Genomic DNA, 23,985 nt, shown 5'->3' with positions numbered 1-23,985 from the left:
ACAGATATATAATACCCTGCACCTACCTCCACCTGCAGAGCCGCACACTAGATATATAATACCCTGCACCTACCTCCACCTGCAGAGCCGCACACTAGATATATAATACCCTGCACCTACCTCCACCTGCAGAGCCGCACACAGATATATAATACCCTGCACCTACCTCCACCTGCAGAGCCGCACACTAGATATATAATACCCTGCACCTACCTCCACCTGCAGAGCCGCACACTAGATATATAATACCCTGCACCTACCTCCACCTGCAGAGCCGCACACTAGATATATAATACCCTGCACCTACCTCCACCTGCAGAGCCGCACACAGATATATAATACCCTGCACCTACCTCCACCTGCAGAGCCGCACACTAGATATATAATACCCTGCACCTACCTCCACCTGCAGAGCCGCACACTAGATATATAATACCCTGCACCTACCTCCACCTGCAGAGCCGCACACTAGATATATAATACCCTGCACCTACCTCCACCTGCAGAGCCGCACACTAGATATATGGCTGCTCTGTGCTTACAGGACCTGTGATGATGTCACATGGAGGGGAGGAGTCAGGGGTCACATGGTCAGCACTTCAGTGTATGGAGTGGAGCCGTGTGTGTACGGAGCATAGCGGTGTGTGCACAACATGTATGAAGCGGAGCTGCGTGTGTACGACGTGTATGGAACACAGCCATGTGTGTGTAATGTTTATGAATTGGAGCCGTTTGTATACAATGTGAACGGAGCAGAGCCGTGTGTGTATGATGTGTACGAAGTGTATGAAGTGGAGCCATGTGGGTACGATATGTACGATACGGAGCCGTGTATGTACGAGGTGTACAATGTGAACAGGGCTGTGTATACAGTGTGTCCACCCATATCCTGTATACACCGCACCTATATACAGTGTGTCCACCCATATCCTGTATACACCGCACCTATATACAGTGTGTCCACCTATATCCTGTATACACCGCACCTATATACGGTGTGTCCACCCATATCCTTTATACGCCGCACCTATATACAGTGTGTCCACCCATATCCTGTATACATCGCACCTATATACAGTGTGTCCACCCATATCCTGTATACACCGCACCTATATACAGTGTGTACACCCATATCCTGTCCACCGCACCTATATACAGTGTGTCCACCCATATCCTGTATACATCGCACCTATATACAGTGTGTCCACCCATATCCTGTATACACCGCACCTATATACAGTGTGCCCACCCATATCCTGTATACACCGCACCTATATACAGTGTGTCCACCCATATCCTGTATACACCGCACCTATATACAGTGTGTCCACCCATATCCTGTATACACCGCACCTATATACAGTGTGTCCACCCATATCCTGTATACACCGCACCTATATACAGTGTGTCCACCCATATCCTGTATACACCGCACCTATATACAGTGTGTCCACCCATATCCTGTATACACCGCACCTATATACAGTGTGTCCACCCATATCCTGTATACACCGCACCTATATACAGTGTGTCCACCCATATCCTGTATACACCGCACCTATATACAGTGTGTCCACCCATATCCTGTATACATCGCACCTATATACAGTGTGTCCACCCATCTCCTGTATACACCGCACCTATATACAGTGTGTCCACCCATATCCTGTATACACCGCACCTATATACAGTGTGTCCACCCATATCCTGTATACACCGCACCTATATACAGTGTGTCCACCCATATCCTGTATACACCGCACCTATATACAGTGTGTCCACCCATATCCTGTATACACCGCACCTATATACAGTGTGTCCACCCATATCCTGTATACACCGCACCTATATACAGTGTGTCCACCCATATCCTGTATACACTGCACCTATATACAGTGTGTCCACCCATATCCTGTATACACCGCACCTATATACAGTGTGTCCACCCATATCCTGTATACACCGCACCTATATACAGTGTGTCCACCCATATCCTGTATACATCGCACCTATATACAGTGTGTCCACCCATATCCTGTATACACCGCACCTATATACAGTGTGTCCACCCATATCCTGTATACATCGCACCTATATACAGTGTGTCCACCCATATCCTGTATACACCGCCCCTATATACAGTGTGTCCACCCATATCCTGTATACACCGCACCTATATACAGTGTGTCCACCCATATCCTGTATACACCGCACCTATATACAGTGTGTCCACCCATATCCTGTATACACCGCACCTATATACAGTGTGTCCACCCATATCCTGTATACATCGCACCTATATACAGTGTGTCCACCCATATCCTGTATACACCGCACCTATATACAGTGTGTCCACCCATATCCTGTATACATCGCACCTATATACAGTGTGTCCACCCATATCCTGTATACATCGCACCTATATACAGTGTGTCCACCCATATCCTGTATACACCGCACCTATATACAGTGTGTCCCCCCATATCCTGTATACACCGCACCTATATACAGTGTGTCCACCCATATCCTGTATACACCACACCTATATACAGTGTGTCCACCCATATCCTGTATACACCGCACCTATATACAGTGTGTCCACCCATATCCTGTATACACCACACCTATATACAGTGTGTCCACCCATATCCTGTATACATCGCACCTATATACAGTGTGTCCACCCATATCCTGTATACACCGCACCTATATACAGTGTGTCCACCCATATCCTGTATACATCGCACCTATATACAGTGTGTCCACCCATATCCTGTATACACCGCACCTATATACAGTGTGTCCACCCATATCCTGTATACATCGCACCTATATACAGTGTGTCCACCCATATCCTGTATACACCGCACCTATATACAGTGTGTCCACCCATATCCTGTATACATCGCACCTATATACAGTGTGTCCACCCATATCCTGTATACATCGCACCTATATACAGTGTGTCCACCCATATCCTGTATACACCGCACCTATATACAGTGTGTCCCCCCATATCCTGTATACACCGCACCTATATACAGTGTGTCCACCCATATCCTGTATACACCACACCTATATACAGTGTGTCCACCCATATCCTGTATACACCGCACCTATATACAGTGTGTCCACCCATATCCTGTATACACCACACCTATATACAGTGTGTCCACCCATATCCTGTATACATCGCACCTATATACAGTGTGTCCACCCATATCCTGTATACACCGCACCTATATACAGTGTGTCCACCCATATCCTGTATACATCGCACCTATATACAGTGTGTCCACCCATATCCTGTATACACCGCACCTATATACAGTGTGTCCACCCATATCCTTAATACCTGGTATGTCAATTCATGCACTCTACTTTCCCATGAACTGATCTTCACTCCACTTTGCTCTGCTGTGTGTGCTAATACCTGGTATGTCAATTCATGCACTCTCCTTTTGCACTATATCTGACCTGTTCTTTCTTTGCTTCAATATCTTCCTGACATCCTCCAGCATCTGTGTGATCTTTCCCCCCCTGTTTTGCACCCCCCTTTTATGACCTTTGTTTATGTTGCCTATGTTAAGCTGCTTTTTTTTGTTTTTTTTGAGTGATCAAGGGGTTAGTCTTGCACCCCACCCCTTCACAGCTGAGTGCACTTGTATATGTATATATTGGGGCAATTAAAAGTCTGCACAAGACTTTTCGTCTGCACCAATATAAGTATGCACCATATAAGTATGATGCATTGAATTGGGCCGGAAGTGACCGGAAGGTAACAGCATACATAGTCACTGTAAACAATGTTTGTGTTTTTCTTTACTTTCTCCCCTATAATACTTCACTTTTTAATGCCCCCTCTGATCCCTAAAGCCAGTAATGAACTATTCATCTCTCCCTCCATCCTCCCCACCCATCTCACCTTCCCCTCAGATATTTTCCTCCACATTTCACCCAGTGTCTCCAGACACACACGGCCACCTCATGGCCTCTCCTGCTCCCACCTACTAACACTCTCACTGCTTCTCCTCACTGCTGGGGATATTGCTCCAAATCCTGGTCCTCCTCACCACATCCCTATTGTCACTTCAAACCCTCTCCAACAACCTAACACAAATTTCCGCAACCTCACAAACCTCATACCCATTCACCCAGCCCCCGCTCCCCCAGTCCCACTAACAGGAGCTCTATGGAACGCTCGCTCTGTCTGCAACAAACTATCCTATATTCATGATCTGTTCATCACTAATAAACTCTCCTTCCTCGCCATCACTGAAACCTGGCTCACCCCCTCTGACACTGCCTCTCCTGGCTCACCCTCTCTGACACTGCCTCTCCTGCTGCACTTTCTTATGGCGGTCTCCAACTCTCTCACACCCCCCGCCCCAGTAACAAGCATGGTGGAGGAGTTGGTTTGCTCCTGTCCGACCAATGCTCCTTTACACCAATTCCACTACCACCCTCTGTTACTCTCCCCTCTTTTGAGGTGCACTCCGTACGCATCTACGCCCCCTCCAACCTTCAGCTGGCTGTCATTTACCGCCCTCCAGGACCAGCCACTGCCTTTTTTGACCATTTCACCACCTGGCTACTACACTTCCTTTCCACCGACATCCCCACCATCATCATGGGTGATTTCAATATCCCCATTGACACTTCCCACTCATCTGTCTCCAAACTTCTAACACTCACTTCCTCCTTCAGCCTCACCCAATGGTCTTCTGCAGCTACTCACAAAGATGGCCACACGCTGGACCTCATCTTCACTCGCCTCTGTTCCCTATCTAACCTCTCTAACTCGCCCCTCCCCCTGTCTGACCACAACCTACTCACATTCTCTTCCCTCTCTTCTCCAAGTATGCAACCCCCCCTCCACAAATTTTCACACCCTCGCAGAAATATCAAACACATTGATTTACACGCCCTTTCTCAGTCCCTTCTCCCCCTCACAGACATTGCATTTCTACATGATGCAGATGCCGCTGCAACTTTATACAACACTACAATCTCTGCAGCTCTCGAATCAGCTGCCCCCCTCACACACACCAAAACCCGCACAATCAACAGGCAACCCTGGCACACAAGGCAGACTAAAGAACTTAGACGGGCTTCCAGAATTGCTGAGCGCAGATGGAAGAGGTCTCATTCCACTGAGCACTTCATTGCATATAAAGAGTCCCTCACCACTTTCAAGTCCACACTCACTGCTGCTAAACAAACCTACTTCTCATCCCTCATATCTTCTCTCTCTCACAACCCTAAACAGCTATTCAACACTTTCAATTCTCTCCTCCGTCCTCCGGCACCACCTCCCTCTCCTCTCCTCTCAGCTGAAGACTTTGCCTCTTTCTTCAAGCGGAAGATTGACAACATCAGAGCAAGCTTTGGCCCACAATCACCACAGCCCCTCATCATAGCTACTCATCCCTCTTCCTCCAAATCCAGCTTCTCCACCATGACAGAAAACAATCTCTCCACTCTACTCTCAAGATCACATCTAACCACCTGTGCACTGGACCCGCTCCCATCGCACCTCATCCCCAACATCACCGCAGTCCTCATCCCAGCCCTAACCCATCTCTTCAACCTATCACTAGCAAGTGGTGTATTCCCTTCATGCTTTAAACATGCCTCTATTACACCCATCCTCAAAAAGCCCTCCCTTGACCCATCCTCTGTGTCAAACTATCGCCCCATATCCCTTCTCCCCTACGCCTCAAAACTACTGGAACAGCATGTCCATCTTGAATTGTCCTCATACCTCTCCTCCTGCTCCCTCTTTGACCGGCTTCAATCTGGCTTCCGACCACATCATTCTACCGAAACTGCCCTAACCAAAGTCACCAATGATCTACTAACCGCCAAAGCCAAGCGACACTACTCTATCCTCCTCCTCCTGGACCTGTCTTCTGCCTTCGACACAGTAGACCATTCCCTCCTACTACAGATTCTCTCATCTCTGGGCATCACAGACTTGGCCCTATCTTGGATCTCCTCATACTTAACCGACCGAACTTTCAGCGTCTCCCATTCTCACACCACTTCCTCATCTCGCCCCCTATCTGTCGGTGTCCCTCAAGGCTCAGTTCTTGGACCCCTGCTGTTCTCCATCTACACCTTCGGCTTGGGACAGCTCATAGAGTCCCACGGCTTCCAGTATCATCTCTATGCCGATGACACACAGATCTACCTCTCTGGACCTGACATTACCTCTCTACTAACCAAAATACCACAATGTTTGTCTGCTATTTCATCCTTCTTCTCTGCACGATTCCTAAAACTTAACATGGACAAAACAGAGTTCATTGTCTTTCCTCCTCCTCACTCATCTCCTCCAACAAGCCTTTCCATCAAACTTGATGGTTGCTCACTCACCCCAGTCTCACAAGCTCGTTGCCTTGGAGTGACCCTCGACTCTGCTCTATCCTTCAAGCCACACATCCAAGCCCTCTTCACCTCATGCCGATTACAACTCAAAAATATCTCCCGGATCCGTGCTTTTCTTAACCAAGAATCTGCAAAAACATTAGTGCATGCCCTCATCATCTCCCGCCTCGACTACTGCAACCTCCTGCTCTCTGGCCTCCCTTCCAACACTCTTGCACCCCTCCAATCTATCCTAAACTCTGCAGCCCGCTTAATCCACCTCTCCCCTCGCTACTCCCCAGCCTCGCCACTCTGCCAATCCCTTCACTGGCTTCCCATCGCCCAACGACTCCAGTTCAAAACATTAACCATGACATACAAAGCCATGCACAACCTGTCTCCTCCCTACATCTGTGACCTAGTCTCCCAGTACCTACCTGCACGCAACCTTAGATCCTCACAAGATCTCCTTCTCTGCTCCTCTCTTATCTCCTCTTCCCACAATCGTGTACAAGATTTCTCCCGTGCATCCCCCATACTCTGGAACGCTCTACCTCAGCACATCAGACTCTCCCCTACCGTGGAAAGCTTCAAGAGGAACCTCAAGACCCACCTCTTCCAACAAGCCTACAACCTACAATAGCCCTCAGCCCAGTAGACCACTGCGCAACCAGCTCTGTCCTCACCTATTGTACCATCACCCATTCCCTGTAGACTGTGAGCCCTCGCGGGCAGGGTCCTCTCTCCTCCTATACCAGTCTGTCTTGTACTGTTAATGATTGTTGTACGTATACCCTCTTTCACTTGTAAAGCGCCATGGAATAAATGGCGCTATAATAATAAATAATAATAATAATATCCTGTATACACCGCACCTATATACAGTGTGTCCACCCATATCCTGTATACACCGCACCTATATACAGTGTGTACACCCATATCCTGTCCACCGCACCTATATACAGTGTGTCCACCCATATCCTGTATACCCGCACCTATATACAGTGTGTCCACCCATATCCTATCCACCGCCATTAACTTGAGAACGGCGGCAGCTATAGGCATAGAAGTGGTGTCTAGGTATAGTAAAGTAGCCATGCGCTACGCAATGAAACCACCTATAGCGCCACCTGGTGGAAAACAACGGTGTTAGCATTTTTTTCTTGAAAACGGAACGAGATAGAGAAAAAAGTGAATTACAAAGTTGTAGGGCATCATCAATTCAATACGAATCGACACCTTGCATACAGAAGTGCTATGATATGAAACCAATGACCCCCCCCAAAACATTGAATGCTGGTCACGCATATGGCGCTCATTTAACTTTGATGCTCAAAGTGTCCCCCGTCAGCTGCAATGCACATCTGGACTCTGCACAGCATACTGTATCTTGCTGCACGTTGTGCAACATGGTAGGTGACACGTTTTCACAAGCATCTGTGATACGTCGTCGTAGGTCCTGCAATGTTGGTGGAGGGGTCGCATACACCTGCTGTTTGATGTCACCTCACAGAAAGAAGTCCAATGGGGTCAGGCCAGGTGAGCGTGGAAGCCACTCCACGCAGCCACCATACCCAATGACTTGTAGGAAGGTCTCCATGAGGTATCGCTTCACGTCCGCAGCCTTGTGAGTTTTACACGTTCTAATCATATTATTTATGTATGCAAGGTGTCGATTCCCATTGAATTGATGATGCCCTACAACTTTGTAATTCACTTTTTTCTCTATCTCGTTCCGTTTTTGAGATAAAAATGCTAACTCCGTTGTTTTCCACCAGGTGGCGCTATAGGTGGTTTGATTGCGTAGCGCATGGCTACTTTACTATACCTAGACACCACTTCTATGCCTATAACTGCCGCCGTTCTCAAGTTAATGGCGGTGGACAGGATATGGGTGGACACACTGTATATGGAGGAGGTCTTGAAAAGCTTTGTGGTAGCCTTGCGTTCCTAATTGAGGGATACCTTGAATTTACTTTGGAAAATGGATGGCTTCTCCGTTGATGTTGGAGCATTTCTTGTTAGCATCGATGTAGAAGGATTATACTCTTTGATCCTTCATATCAGTGGCCTAACCCTAATTAGACACCTCCTTAGCACAGTTCATTCTCAGGCTCCTGAGATATTGTCTGACAAGGAGTTTTTTTCTCTTTGATCACAGGTTTTACCACCAGCTCAGGGGCACTGCTATGGGGAACTCTTGTGCTGCAACTTATGCTAATTTGTTCCTGGACTGGTAGGAGGAGACCTGTGTATTTTGTGATGAAAGTTCAACAGGTGCCATTGATAAGATCGAAATGTGGGCACGTTATATTGACAACATATTTGTGATCTGGAATGAGGAATTCAGAAGTTTTGTTAACGGCCTTAATAATTGGCCCAAGATTTACTTTTGAGATCAATTCATCTTCTTTGGCATTTTTGGATGTTTTGGTTAACAAGAAAGTAGATGTGAGATCATAAAATTCACCTACCGTAAGTCTACATCAACGAATTCCCTGCTGGGTTGTGGTAACCACCCAGAAAGTTTGAAAAAAAGTATCCCTCAGGGGCAGTATCTTAGGATACAGAGAAACTACTGTGACGGGGTGTACAGCAAAGAGAGACAACAGGCCGAGGATGATCCAACAGATTTACTAACAGGAATACAGGAACAACACACGACAAGTCCAAATAAAACAGATTCGGGGGGCACCTCCCGATAATCCAAAGTGCCAGATCATGACGAAATAGTCCTCTTCAGAGTTCCAGAAATCCCACACAATCCACTGGACGGCGAGATCTGTCCGCAGAATCAGATCTCGCTCCCTTCCTCTTCCAAACTCAGCTCCCAACTGCATTTAGAAACAGGAGTGAATTGTCTGAGCTCGTGGGCCCGCCCCTCAAGGGTAGGGGTCTATGCAATGGTTGGGCCCACTAGAAGATTCTAGAAGGTTGGCTCCGAGATGTCTACAGGTTTGTGTAGTTGGCGTTATCCACTGCTTACGAAACAATGAGAAGTTCCCCTGGCTGTGTGGACAAGAGATAATTGCATTATGGGCCCAGAGACACAGGAGATGGGGGGAAGGTATGGTTACTTACATACCAAGACATAGTATTACAGCAAATACAGTGAGAAGGTAAAATACATCATGACAACTACTAAGATGAGAAAGTGTTTAAGAGTCAAGCAAGGGAATTGAGGGATAGGTTCCGAGCCAGGGGTTACCCCAAGACCATAGTGAAGAAAGCATATACCTATACGAAGAGTAAATCAACAAGCAATTTACTGGTTCCAAAATCGAGATTGACTAATAAGGCGTCTGCGAGATTTATTACACAGGTCTACAAAAAAATATTTTTTGGAATCATCGCAGGTGACTTTGTACTTTTCTGAATCAACTTTTTGTCCTGATTTCAAAAACGTCTATAGCTGTTCTGTAGCACGTATAGTTTCCATGGAGCATCATCATTATTATAAGGTATAGGAAATATACTGGCGACATTAAAAAAACTGTAATCTACATAGAAAAAAAAACTTCACCTTACAAAATCGTTTTTTTTTAACCAAAATAATTTCACATGCAAAATAGAAACCAAAATATGAGCAGAAATTAAAAATGGTGACATTAGACCAGGGGTGGGGAACCTCCGGCCCGCGGGCCGTATACGGCCCGTCACGACTTTTTATGCGGCCCCCAGGCACATTCTGAGGGACCGCTGTGCTCTGGCAGCAGCCGCGCTTTTCCCGGCTGCCGGCCCTTTAAATCTCACTGCCTGATGCCTTGAGGGTAGATGCTAGAATGTACGAGCTCTATCCAGATCCTGACTTCCAGGACCTGAGTGCAGCCCATACATTCTAGGCTTAACCCCGGCCTGTGCTAGTGTGCTCTCTGCTCTGGTGGGCGGGGTCAGCAGCACGCTGCGATATGTCACAGAAGAGCTGCAGCAGATTTACCAGCCTCCCGGACCTGCTGTCTGCGTGACTCCTCCTCCCCCTCACTGTGAGTACGCAACCCATCGCTGCCGCCCCCCCCCCCCCCGCTAAGTGCTGTGTACTCCCTAGTGCTGTGTGTACCCTTCAATTCTGTGTACCCCCCAGTGCTGTGTACCCCCTCGTGCTGTGTACCCCCTAATGCTGTGTATCCCCCTAATGCTGTGTGTACCCCCCAGTGCTGTGTACCCCCCTAATGCTGTGTGTACCCCCTAATGCTGTGTGTACCCCCTAATGCAGTGTGTACCCCCTAATGCAGTGTGTACCCCCTAATGCAGTGTGTACCCCCTACTGCAGTGTGTACCCCCTAATGTTGAGTACACCCCTAGTACAGTGTTTACCCCTTAGTACTGTGTGTGCTCCCCTAGTAATGTCTGTACCCCTTGGGTGATGTCTATGCCCCCCCAGTGCTGTCCGCACCACCTAATGCTGTCCATGCTGCCACCAGTGCTGTCCATGCCACGGTCAGTGCTGTCTGTGCCCCCTTATGCTGTCCGTGCTCCCCAGTGCTGTGTGCCACCCCTCAGTACTATGTACCCCCCAGTGCTCTGAACTTGCTACTGCTGTCTGTACCCTCCCACTGCTTTCTATGCCCCCCAGTCTGTGCCCTCCTGTTGATGTCTATGCTCCCCCAGACTTCTCTGTGTCTCCCTAGTGATGCCACCTAGTGCTGTCTGTGCTGCCACCTAGTGCTGTCTGTGCTGCCACCTAGTGCTGTCTGTGCTGCCACCTAGTGCTGTCTGTGCTACCACCTAGTGCAGTCCGTGCTGCCACCTAGTGCAGTCTGTGCTGCCACCTAGTGCAGTCCGTGCTGCCACCTAGTGCAGTCCGTGCTGCCACCTAGTGCAGTCCGTGCTGCCACCTAGTGCAGTCCGTGCTGCCACCTAGTGCAGTCCGTGCTTCCACCTAGTGTAGTCCGTGCAGCCACCTAGTGCAGTCCGTGCAGCCACCTAGTGCTGTCTGTGCCACAGCCAAGGCTGTCCATGCACCCCTACTGATGTATATGCCCCAGCCCCCTCCTGTGATGCATATGCCCCAGCCCCTCCTGTGATGTGTACTCCCAGTGTCTCCTGTAATTTATGCACCCCAGCCCCTCCTGTGATCTATATGCCCCCAGCATCTCCAGACCGAGACAAACCTGGAAAAGCAGCTGTGAGAAACAAGATGATCAATATCACCGAACACACAGTCACACCAAACAGAAGCAGCTCCTGCCTCCACAGTAAGGGTGAGTTAATTAATCGTTTGACCAAATTTTTCAAGTTGATAATGTTGTGCGGCCCCCAAAGGTTAGTAGGAAATTCCAAATGGCCCCCGGCAGTAAAAAGGTTCCCCACCCCTGCATTAGACTGTCGTTGATACAATTTTTGGGGGTTGTCCCTATATAACATCCAACAGTAATCTGCCATCATTGAGTCATTCCAAAAATCCTGATAGCGGTGTTCCATTACTTTAATGTCCTGGTGATACCGCTCGCCTTGTTCATCGCTTACATCCCCAAGATTTTGAGGGAGGAAATCTAAATGTGAATGTAAAAAGTGCATTTTCAGAGACATGTCATATCCAAGACACTGGTTGCATTTAGCAGTTCCTCAACACCTTCAACATAATCTGGAGATTTGTTTCTTACTAAGATGTTTTCACAGATCCACTTGAAGCTTTTCCAAGATCTCAATTCCTTATCATTTAGAGTTCCTTCAAACACATCATGTGTCATAAGCTCTCTGATCTGAGGACCAACAAATGCCCCTTTCTTCAGTTTTGCTGGTGAAATGCTGGAGAATTTCTGTGAAATGTCCTGGAACCCTTGTGAATTTGTCTTTGACTTTCACAAAGTTTTTAATGAATCCCAACTTCATATGTAGTGGAGGAAGAAAGAATTGTGTTGGAGCAACTAAAGGAATATGTTGAACATTGTCTCTACCTGGAGTGTGGCGCCCTGGACAAGCCAGGGGCCACAGGTAACTACACCAACACACCCCACACCCCGGTCAGGCACATCGAAGTCAAACACAAATCCTTGTTGCCTTCCTCCAGGGGCTGATGTCCACACCAGGGGGTGGGCCAGGCGGTTGGTCCCACCCACCGAGGAGTTCACAGTCCTGGAGGCGGGAAAACCAGGCAGATAGAGTTTGGAGTTGAAAGTGGAAGGAAGGAAAGTGGTAAACGAGCAGCCTGAAGTTGGTCCGGGTGTGTGGCCCGGACGGATCAGCAAGGTTGGCAGACGGTGGTGACCGTCTGCAGGAGTGGCCTATTGGAGCTCGCCGTAAGGACCGTGGACGGGCGGTGGCCCGGCGGTACCGGACCGGCACGCAAAGAGAAGCCAGCACCATCCGGCAGGGGCTTACAGACCCCGGCAAGGCTAGGAGTCACCGTGAATTTGCCAAATCCGTTAGCGAAGGGAACCTGCTGGGTTTCCCAGCAGCCAAGTCCCGACAGAAGGCAACCGTCCAACCGTTAGAGGGAAACACAGTCACCGCCAAGGCTAAAGTTCCCAGGGCCAGAGCCTGCGGGCAAAAGGGGCTCCTTCAGCCCATATCCAAGCTGGGGGAGCGGGTTACCGGTGGGAACCCATTGGAACCGTACACACTTTACACAGGTGCAGGGAAAGGCAGTCACCATCAACCTGCCGGGAGGAGAAACACCGCAGCCGTCTGTGGGACCCGTCCATCCAGCCGTGTGTTTTACCGAGAACTGTGTCTTCATCATTGGCTGAGTGAGTACCACCGTGCCGTGCGGCACAGCGCTGCCCCCGCGACCCTGCACCTCGTCAGGCCCCGTAACCCGCCTGCCATCCATCCCTACCCCATCACCGGGCCTCGGGACAACCAACCCCCTACCCACGGAGGGGAGAACTAACATCCAGGCTGCTCCCTGTCATCGCTCCCGGGATCCCCGTCCAGAGCAGCGGTGGTGTCACCAATATCACCACAACCGTGGGTGGCGCCACCGACAATAACCAAATCCCCACAATCAAATCCCCACCCTTTTCACTCACGGGCGAGGAACGCCGCTCGAGTCCCCGGGATCCGGCCCACCGCTCGAGCCACCACCGAGCAGCAGCAGCCGGACCCGAGCAGTGGGAGAGCGCAGCGTCCCCTCCTCCGCCCGCGACAGGAGCATAGATGTTTCTCTGTCCCCAATCACAAGGAACATAATGCTCTACTGTATTTCTACTGTCCCATAAACACAAGAAGCAACAATATTTTTGAAACCTCCTTGCATACCCATTAGCAGACCAATCACTTTCACATCTCCACAGATATCCCATAGATGATGCTTATATTGTATAGCATCCAAAACAACTGACATATTGTCATAACGTTCCTTTAGATGACATAAGTGTCAACGCCTGGCTGGATCCACAGACTCAGATGGGCTGTAATGGAGAGGCCAGAAGGAAGCCACTCATCAAGCAGGACCCCCAGAACCCTGAAACCCTTTAACCCCTATACAGGGATTTGGAATTACACAGGGCCCTGGAGATCACTACCTGTGGAAGGCTGCAGTCTGAGTGAGTAGTCGTCAGGCAGGGTCAAACCAGGAATTGCGGAACAGGGACAAAATCGGCAGGCAAGGACGTAATCAGAAACAAGCAGAGGTCAAAAGCCGTATCAGGCAGCGAGGTACAAAAACAGCAGGCAGGAGGGTAGTCAGGAAACAAGCGGTAATCAGCACATGAAATAACAGAACAGGACGCAACAGGAGCCAGAATTTTCAGAACTATCTCTGGCAGAGGTCAGCAGACAGGAGGGGAATTAAGAAGGGTGTGGTGTCTTCCCATTGGCTGTAGCTGAATGATGGTACTTCAGCTGGGAGACACCTGGCACCTACAGTCAGCCAGTGGTACTGCAGATCCCGAGGAAACACAGATCAGTGGATGAGCGGAGGCCACCAGCGCCGCTGCCATCAACTCCTCTCCCATCACCAGCACTATCCACGTTAGGAACACGGCGTCGCCTGGCGATCGGAGTTGAAGTTGATGAAGCGGACTCTGGTGGTGACGTAACAGTACCCCTCCTCCACGAGGGGCCTCAGGACCCTCAAAACCTGGCTTGCTAGGAAATTGTAGGTGAAACCGCCGGACCAGACCCTTAGCATGAATATCGCTCGCAGGGACCCATGACCTCTCCTCAGGGCCATAACCCCTCCAATGTACCAAATACTGTACCGTCCCTCGGACAACACGGGAAACAAGTATTCTTTGTACCTCATACTCCAAGTTACCTTCAACCAAAACAGGAGGAGCGGGGGCCCCGACTGGGTGAATGGGGACACGATATAACTTGAGGAGGGACTTGTGGAACACATTAGATATCTTAAAAGATGGGGGGAGTTGCAGGCAGAAAGCTGTAGGATTAATGACCTTAAGTATCTCGTAAGGTCCAATAAGTCTGGGACCCAGCTTAGCAGAATGGACCTTGAGTTTAATGCTCCGTGTGGATAACCATAACTTATCCCCAACGCCAAGGTTTGGGCCCATGGAACGTCTCTTATTAGCAGAGGAGGCTTGACCAACCTTTGCCTTCTTCCAGTTCTCTTTCACCTCAGACCAGATAGCCTTCAGCTTGTCCACAGTTTTGTCAGCCTCAGGAGTATCCACCACAGAGGAAGAAAAAGAACCAAAACGTGGATGCAACCCTAAATTGCAGAAAAAGGGGGTAGTCTGGATGGATTCCTGATACTGATTATTGATGGCGAACTCAGCTAGCGGCAGATATTCCACCCAGTCAGACTGACGGTCAGACACATAACACCAGAGATATTGTTCAAGGGTTTGATTGGAACGTTCAGTCTGACCATTGGTCTCCGGGTGGTAGGCAGATAAAAAAGATAACTCTATATTGATCTTTTTACAGAACGCCGTCCAGAATTTCGAGACGAGTTGTGTTCCTCGGTCAGAAATAATATTTTCCAGAACCCCGTGTAACCGCACAATATGCCTAATGAACAACCTGCTAAGAGTTTCAGAATTAGGTAATCCGGACACAGGAACAAAATTACATTGTTTGCTGAATCTATCCACTACTACCCAGTTACAAGTCTTCCCTTCTGAGGGTGGAAGGTCAGTGATGAATTCCATGGAGAGGTGGGTCCAAGGGCTTGCTGGAGTAGGTAGGGACTGGAGAAATCCGGCAGGGCGGGTACGGGGTGCCTTGGCTCGAGCACGAGTTTCACAAGCCAGTACATATTCCTTACAATCAATCACTATAGTTGGCCACCAAAAATACCTGGTTACTAATCGGAGGGTATTGCCGATACCAGGGTGACCTGCTAGCACAGAATTGTGGGATTCCTGAAATACCCGTAGGCGAAGTGAGGGGGCGACAAACAGCTTACAGTCAGGAGAGGTTTCAGGAGCTTGGTCTTGGGTATTCTGGACCTCTTCTATTAAATCTAAGGAAACAGATGACATATTAATGCCTTTAGCTAAAATAGGGACTGGTTCAGAGTTTTCCGAATGAGAGGGACAGAAGCTACGGGAAAGTGCATCAGCTCTGGTGTTCTTGGTACCAGGCCGAAACGTTACCACGAAATCAAATCTGGAGAAGAACAATGCCCACCTGGCTTGCCTAGGATTGAGTCTCTTAGCAGATTCCAGATAAGTGAGGTTCTTATGGTTTGTGAGAACTGTGACGTTAGGTTTGACGCCTTCGAGGAAGTGGTGCCATTCCTCGAAGGCCCATTTGATTGCCAACAGCTCTCGATTACCAATATCACAATTTCTCTCCGTGTGAGAAAACTTGCAAGAAAAGAAGGCACAAGGATGAAGCTGAGTGAGAGACGGAGTACCTTGGGATAGCACAGCTCCCACACCAACCTCGGATGCATCGACTTCCACAATAAACGGACGCATAAGGTCAGGCTGAACCAGAATCAGGTCTGAGGAAAAACAGTCTTTTAATTTTGAGAAGGCATGGATCGCTTCCAAGTAACCACATCAGCCCCCTTTTTAGTCAAATTGGTGAGGGGTTTGGCAATTTTGGAAAAATCTCTAATGAATTTGTGATAATAATTAGCAAATCCAAGGAAATGCTGCAAGGCTTTCAGAGACTTGGGTTGCACCCACTCCTTAATCGGTTGAAGCTTAAAGGGATCCATGCGGAAGCCTTCTGCAGACAATATATAACCCAGGAAATTAACCTCTGCCTCAAAAAAACACATTTCTCGTATTTAGCAAATAGGGAGTTCTCCCTGAGTCTCTGGAGCACAGTGTGAACATGTTGGACATGTGATGTAGCATCGGGAGAATAAATCAGAATGTTATCCAGATAGACCACCACATACTGACCACAGATATCTCTGAAAATGTAATTAACAAAGTTCTGAAAGACAGCCGGCGCATTACTTAACCCAAAAGGCATTACCAGGTACTCATAGTGTCCCTCTGGAGTATTAAATGCTGTTTTCCACTCATCTCCTTCTCTTATGTGGATTAGGTTATATGCACTCCTGAGATCCAGCTTGGTGAACAACCGGGCTCCTATGAGCTGGTTAAAGAGATCGGGGAAGAGTGGCAGGGGGTACTGATTCCTTACAGTAATAGCATTAAGTTCACGGTAGTCAATACAAGGTCTGAGGCCACCATCTTTTTTATCATCAACGAAAAAGAATCCAGCGCCGACTGGTGACCTGGATGGTCTGATTAACCCTTTCTGCAGACTGTCTGCTATATAATCTTTCATGGCCTGACGCTCCGGACCAGAAAGATTATAAATTTTACCCTTGGGGAGTCGGGAATTGGGGACCAAATCTATGGGGCAGTCATATACGCTGCGCGGAGGTAATCTTTCAGAGCCAGAAACAGAAAACACATCAGCAAAAACCCTGAATGCATGAGGTATGAAGATAGGTTCAGCTCTAGTAAGGTTAACAGATAAAGACATACATGTCTCCTGACACTCAGGGCTCTAGCACACAATCTCACCCTGGTGCCAGTCTATGACCGGGTTATGTTTGCGCAGCCATGGCATGCCCAATACCACTACTGACATCAGATTCTCAAGAACAAAAAATGACACAGTTTCTACATGCAGAGCCCCAACAAGCATAGAGATCTCTGGAGTTACAAAAGTAACCACACCCTGCGTGAGAGGTGTACTATCGATAGCAGATATTCTAATAGGTGCATTTAACCTTAGCAAAGGTAAACCCAGCTCTTTTGCTACAATAGAGTCTATGAAATTAGCTGCAGAACTACAATCAATAAAGGCCTGCAGCCGCAAACATTTTCCCAGTGAGACAATTGGACAGGTAACATTAACCTCATAATGTCTGCAGGGAGTACTTGGGCGCCTGAGTGAGTATCCTGGGGCCCACTCAGGTGCTGGTGCTCCTTTGGAAGTGATTGCCTCTGATATCCAGGCTCTCCAGGATTGGTTCCACAACGTGATTTCCTCCCTTGTAGTCGATGGGACTCTGGACATGGTGAGGTAGGTGCTGCAGGGGCTTGAACCTGAGCAAACTTGAGCTCTTGCACTTGCTGTGCAAGTCCTTGAAAAAGGCCAGACAGGGTGTGCACCTGGTTTAACACAATATGTAGAGAATTCATTTTTTTCTTTCCTTTGTGTGTGTGTGTTAGATGGGCCAGAGATAATGTAACGCCTGCCTGGATCCACAGACTCAGATGGGCTGTAATGGAGATGCTAGAGGGAAGTCACTCATCAAGCAGGACCCCCAGAACCCTGAAACCCTTTATCCCCTATACAGGGATTTGGAATTACACAGGGCCCAGGTGATCACTACCTGTGAAAGGCTGCAGTCTGAGAGAGTAGTCGTCAGGCAGGGTCAAATCAGGAATTGCGGAACAGGGACAGAATCGGCAGGCAAGGATGTAATCAGAAACAAGCAGAGGTCAAAAAACGGATCGGGCAGCAAGGTACAAAAACAGCACGCAGGAGGGTAGGCAGGAAACACGCAGTAATCAGCACATGAAATAACAGAACAGGACGCAACAAGAGCCAGAATTTTCAGAACTATTTCTGGCAGAGATCAGCAGACAGGAGGGGAATTAAGAAGGGTGTGCTGTCTTCCCATTGGCTGTAGCTGAATGATGGTACTTCAGCTGGGAGACACCCGACACCTACAGTCAGCCAGTGGTACTGCAGATCCCCAGGAAACACAGATCAGTGGATGAGCAGAGCCCACCAGTGCCGCTGGCATCGACTCCTCTCCCATCACCAGCACTATCCACGGCAGGAACATAGCGTCGCCTTGCGATCGGAGTAGAAGTCGATGGAGCGGACTCCGGTGGTGACGTAACAATGAGTGAGCAATAGGGATTGATGGTTTCATATTTCCATTGTAAAGCAACACTGTTTTCAAACTTCTCTGGGAGGAGTCAATAAACAATCGCCAATTAGCAACAAAATACTCTTGATTTAGTTCTTCAAAGAGGCCATTCCCATTGTTACAGTACACCATTGATCCGTCAATGGTGAAAAATTGTGTTAAAGTGTTACTTCTGTTTCAGTAATAACACACTTTGACATTATCATGAAGATTCTTCTGTTTCAACCTAGATGCGAGAAGTACAGCTTTATCTTTTGACAATGAAAGGTCTCTGATGAGATCATTTAATTCATGTTAAGTAAAGCATTCTGGCTGCTTTATCAGGTACATACTCATCTCCATGTCTTCGCCCGTAGCTTCAGCTCCATAGTCTTCATATTCTTTTTCATTTTCATCCAATCCAGAAAATATGGGACATAATAATTCAATATGGGACATAATATAGCATTGCTGCAGACACCTAGCTAACCAGTTGGGATTACGTTAAACAGATTACACATGTAAGAACTTGCCCTGTTTAATTCATCTTTTGGGTTTTTTTAAAACTCATGCGCTAAATGATAGATATAAATGCAAAGGAGGAAAAGACTTATGATTAAGGACTCTTTTGCTTTTAATATGGAAGTCCGAAACGCGTAGTTTCCATGGGTTAACACCCTCCTTTTGTTTCCACGGATGGAATCTTTTTAATATTTGCTAATAAAGCTTTGACATTTTATCCAGAGGAGATTGTGCCGGATCTTTTCCTCCTTTGCATTTACTCCTAACCGGTTGGAACCTACCCGCGGATCCCTGGCACCCGCAAGGATTGGCAGCCCGAGGAGCAGGTGAGCTGAGGATACCTTCGTTTCTACTATTGGCTAAATGATAGATAGCAGGACTATGTGGTGCGATCATGGGATGAAACTGCACCTGCACATCAATCCCCGTTCATTAGAAATGTTCTGAATGGAAGATTCAGGCACTGCGCGTGCACCCACTGATTTTATATCGGGCGCACAAGATATAAGAGAAGGGATTGTGTTTCAACATGCAGTTTATAGAACGCAGGATGTGACGACATCTTCTGATATCTCGAATGGGCATGTGCAGTGAAATTTGGAATGCATTGGCTCTTATGTGTTCCACAGTGCAGTCTATAAGTGCACGGGAAGTGAAGTGGACACACTGTGACGAGGATGTGCGAAACATCGCTCATCTATTATACAAGATGGATAAGTTGGGCATGCGTTCCAGGGTGCGGTTCACAGCGCACAGGTTATTAGAACTGACCGGAAGAATTCATTCTGATTGGCATGCATCTGCATTACACATGGGACGCTGCGCTGTCGATATTGCAGCAGGATGGTCTATTACACATCCAATAGGTAAGACTAATGCTCTCATGATTATTTGGTCTCCATGTGTTTTATAAAGTGCTGTGATACTTTGTCTTTGATCCCTCATTTGTCCTTGATATTGGCCAGACTGGTCATTCGATATTGGACCCTTAGGGGTACTTTGCACACTACGACATCGCAGGTGCGATGTCGGTGGGGTCATGTCGAAAGTGACGCACTTCCGGCGTCGCTCTCGACATCGTAGTGTGTAAAGCCTAGATGATACAATTAACGAGCGCAAAAGCGTCGTAATCGTATCAGCGGTGTAGCGTCGGCGAAAACCATAATTACCTTGCTGCGACGGTCCGATGTTATTCCTCGTTCCTGCGGCAGCACACATCGCTGTGTGTGAAGTCGCAGGAGCGAGGAACATCTCCTACCTCCCTCACTGCGGCTCCTGTCGGCTATGCGGAAGGAAGGAGGTGGGCGGGATGTTTACGTTCCGCTCATCTCTGCCCCTCCGCTTCTATTGGCCGCCTGCCGTGTGATGTCGCTATGACGCCGCACGACCCGCCCCCTTAATAAGGAGGCGGGTCGCCGGGCAAGGTGAGTGCATGTGAAGCTGGCGTAGCGATAATTTTCGCTACGCCAGCTATCACCACATATCGCAGCTGCGACAGGGGCGGGGACTATCGCTCTCGACATCGCAGTATCGGCTTGCGATGTCGTAGTGTGCAAAGTACCCCTTAGCCCAGTGTATTTATCTCCAGATGAATCCTAAAAGAAAGGAGGAAGCACGTTGGGAATGCGCATAGGCTTTGTTTAGGACATGGTAACAGAGACAGCTATGGACAGCCTTGTCAGGGTGTGAGTTTGTGGGACACTCAGGTGAGAACTTTATTGTTTTTGTTTGAGGGACCTACAGGCCTGAGGTAATACCTCCACTGTTCCCACATACCTCACCAATAGGATCTGCAGGATGGGTGATAAAATTCATTGTTTCTTTTTCACCTACGTTTATATTAAATTAATTTTACATTCAAATGGATTTATCGAGATATGTGAATTGATTGGGTGATATTATGATCATTAATTGACCCTGGCATAGGAACATACTACTTGTGCATATATGTAAATGTCATGTTACATCCCTTTGGGATTTAGGTGTGACCCTGTCATTAGTATATACTGGTTGCATATATATGTAATTCTCATCTTATATCCCCTGTAGAATTTAGGTGTTATACCAAGGGGACACAATGTCCACGGTTTTAGATTGTTTTGTAGGCTGGTTTTAATACGTAATTGTAGCACCGGCATCCCTTACTCACTGCCGCCACCACCGGGTTGTGTGCTCCGTGGCCGCCCATGTGCTTGTCTGCCTCCCTATCCTTATCAATGTTCCATTCCACCTAAGACAGGGTTGGACATGGGATACGTCTTCAGTTTCCAGAAAGTTATGAATTGGTAGTTTTCCCCATATCTCTGCCCCTTAGTGTGGAGGTGAATATTGTCTTCCTACAGCCAGTGATTAATTATGGGCTGATCTGCACGTCACACTATTAACAAAAAATGTGTAACGTGCGAATAGACACCGTGAAACCATAAATATGGATGCCCTTTCTCTGATGAGTAGCACGCTCCCCAATATTGTAGCTCTTACACAGGAGCCTTCCTGACTGCCAGCTGTCTTTGAAGTGTTACTGAATCATGCAGTTTCCCGCTCCCCCTTCCTGGCTGTATTACCTTATCAGCAGGGGGGAATTTCTCTTGCTGGAGCTTCTTCTTTAGTTTTAATTAGATTCTGTAACCTGGCCATTTAGTGACCAGATCTGGGTGATTCCTCCTTGCTACAGGGCAGGAGGAGGGCCGATACGCTATTTCCAAGAAATGCCTCTCAGCCTATGACAGAGGCACTATGTATTTAAGGCACCCTCCAATTAGGGGGGGTGCCTGCACAATGACTTCAGTTAGTCAGTCTTCAGTCTGCTAGCTGTCAAATTCCTGTGCTGTCCCATTATCGCTGTGCCCGTCACTTGTACCTGCCTTCACATGCCTATCTGTCCCTGCCATGCCCACCATATTTGTCAATACCTGCCTGCCTGCCACAGTTATCCTGACTGTACCTGCCGATACCTGTGCCCTGTTTTTGTCTGTCTAGACATCACTGACAGCCAGCTTGGTTTGTCAGTCTCCGCAAGGAGAAAAGTTTTCCTCATAGCCATCCCTAGTTATTTATTAAGTACGTTGTGTGATTCAAATATCTGTTATAAGTCCATAGATATTGGAGTTTGAAAGTTGTATAATTTTTGCAAAGTTACCAAATTTCATATTTTGCTTACATGAACACAAATCATATTCACTTACATTTACCACTAACAGAGCACAAATTGTCATGAAACATAATCTCACAAATCACTGACAGAAGTAGACGCATTCCAGAGGTATTAAAACATAAAACGGCACATGATACGATAATAAGAGCTGTAACGACAAGATGAGAACTGACTGAGTCCATAAGGATTTAAATGTATATTTCTTGATCGTCCATCAACAGCAAATCAAGGGTTGATACTTCATCTGCCACATAGTAGAGACATATTTCATTAGCAGTAAACAGTTAACCTAATCACAACTGACTCTCATGTGACTATAAATATCCTACAAGAGCAGAAGAGGTGTATTTTTGCTCTTCCACCTTGGTGTCATAATAATAATAATAATAATAGATGTCCAGAAGATGTCTCCACCATTTTACAACTTTTTCAGGATGAATACCAAAAAGGCTTTAACCTTGAAAATTCATTTAACGTCCAATGCCGTGAAGGGATAAATTCCAACAATCATGTAGTGTCCATATTCTTCAGAGCCTTCGAAAAGCTGGGACCAACATATACTCCAGAGCTTTCTGTGATTTATCCATAGTCTTGAAGTATATTTCACGCTCACCATTTTTCAGGATGCAGATGTTAGGCTCCTCTCTTGGTAATGACCACTTCAGTGAGAGGGGTAAATGAATTACAAGCAATCTTGTGCAAAGAACCCTACCTAAGATCCTTGCTTGCTTGTGTGGTCCTGTTGACAATGGCTGACTTCCTAATGAAGCTACGTGGAATCTTTCTTGCCCATTAATCCTTCAGACCAACATTCTAACACGGAAAGTAGTTTATACCTACTGGATGTTAAGATTTCTTCTTGAGTACTTAAATAAAACCAACTTTTTCTAAAATCAAGACACAAAGCAAAGTCACTAAAGCCTCTCTCAATGGCTAAAACAAGTAATTAAACACTGTAATTTCCTAAAAGGTCTAGATTCCCTCTTTAATATTGGTGTACATCCAACAAAACCTTCAGTTTCATCTTGGACTAAAGAGTATCATATTCCAATTGACCAAATTTTTAAAGAAGCCACATGGTCTTCTCCCTCTTCCTTCGTAAAACATGTCTGGCTCGAAATACTATTCTCGGAGGATTCAGCCTTTAGTAAAAAAAAAAAAAGCTAGTAGGAACGTCTAAACATTAACTTTCTAAGACACTACTGGTTTCCAAGTCCTTTTCGTGAGGTGCTGGAGGATGATCAGGAAGTAACAAAAATTACCTGAAATTGTCATTTCCTAAAGTCTGTAGTAGTCACACCCAAATAATTTTTTCCCATAGCTGCATACTTTACGCCTCTCGTGTCTTTTACAATATTTAGTCATGTGGGAGGCAGTAGTAAAACGGTTAAAGGGAATCTGTCAGCAGGTTTTTGCTACCTTATCTGAGAGCAACATAATGTAGGCAAAGAAGACTCTGAATCCAACGATGTGTCACATCGATTACTGGCTGCAGCAATTCTGACACAATCAAAGCTTTTAGATTTAGCAAACCTGAGAGCTGTCCTGCCAACACCAGGTTCTCAATAGATTGACACCTCACTGTAAATGTACAATCACAAGAGGAGACGTGCCTGACTGCTCTGCCCGTGACTTATAGTCCAGCAATGATAAATCACTAGGTGATAAAGCCTTTAGTTTAAGTAAACAACAGCAC

The 23,985-nt window shown here is 47.2% G+C and overlaps 1 protein-coding gene across 1 annotated transcript in view; it reads right to left on the bottom strand.

The window, feature by feature from the left end:
- LOC142313156 (uncharacterized) overlaps window positions 1-23,985 on the bottom strand; it is a 186,379-nt gene that overhangs the window by 105,188 nt on the left and 57,206 nt on the right. The window lies entirely within an intron of this gene.

Source organism: Anomaloglossus baeobatrachus, chromosome 5 (genome assembly GCF_048569485.1).
Source record: "Anomaloglossus baeobatrachus isolate aAnoBae1 chromosome 5, aAnoBae1.hap1, whole genome shotgun sequence".
NCBI classification, from domain to species: domain Eukaryota; kingdom Metazoa; phylum Chordata; class Amphibia; order Anura; family Aromobatidae; genus Anomaloglossus; species Anomaloglossus baeobatrachus.
The sequence above is the reverse complement of the archived record's forward strand: the minus strand, read 5'-3'. Positions and strand labels throughout refer to the sequence as shown.